The 482-nt window shown below is 27.0% G+C and overlaps 1 protein-coding gene across 1 annotated transcript in view; it reads right to left on the reverse strand.

Moving 5' to 3' along the window:
• Positions 1-202: 202 nt before the first annotated feature.
• LOC144969096 (uncharacterized) overlaps positions 203-482 on the reverse strand; it is a 14,827-nt gene continuing 14,547 nt past the window's right edge. Inside the window, exon 8 of the mRNA XM_078908145.1 lies at positions 203-482. This exon is cut by the window's right edge and continues 1,242 nt beyond it. The gene's annotated coding sequence lies outside the window, so the exon portion shown is untranslated.

Here is a 482-nt window from a genome sequence, read left to right on the forward strand (position 1 = left end):
CGAAAATGTTGGATGTCAATAAAATAGCCAATGGCCACGCTTGAATTGAATACAAAACGAGACACTGCTTCTGTACAATGAAATATTTCTTACACACGATGAATGAATCATCAGCTGTTGGAGAAAGTTGAAACATAACGACCTTTATAAGTTTACATAATTATTTTTTTTTTAAAGCATACAAAAATTAAGAAAGAGTGTATTTTCTTTAAAAATAGCCATGTCTTTTATTAATGTAAATCATATCACAAATGAATAAAAATAACAAAAAGACAATAAAAATAAGCACTGTATATTCTCTTTGCAATTTTAATTACAAAATATTCAAATTGATTTATAAGATTAAATATTTTTGTCAGTGCATGACAGAATCAGTCGGAAGGTGAAAATTTTGGTTTGCAATTATTTTTTTTTCATTTCCTGAAAGAATAGGCTCACTAGAGCATTTTAATCTTTATTTGAAGTAAATCGGGTGATTTTTC

This window comes from Berghia stephanieae, chromosome 3 (genome assembly GCF_034508935.2).
Source record: "Berghia stephanieae isolate SIO BIC M18660-M18661 chromosome 3, UCSD_Bste_1.3, whole genome shotgun sequence".
NCBI classification, from domain to species: Eukaryota; Metazoa; Mollusca; class Gastropoda; order Nudibranchia; family Aeolidiidae; genus Berghia; species Berghia stephanieae.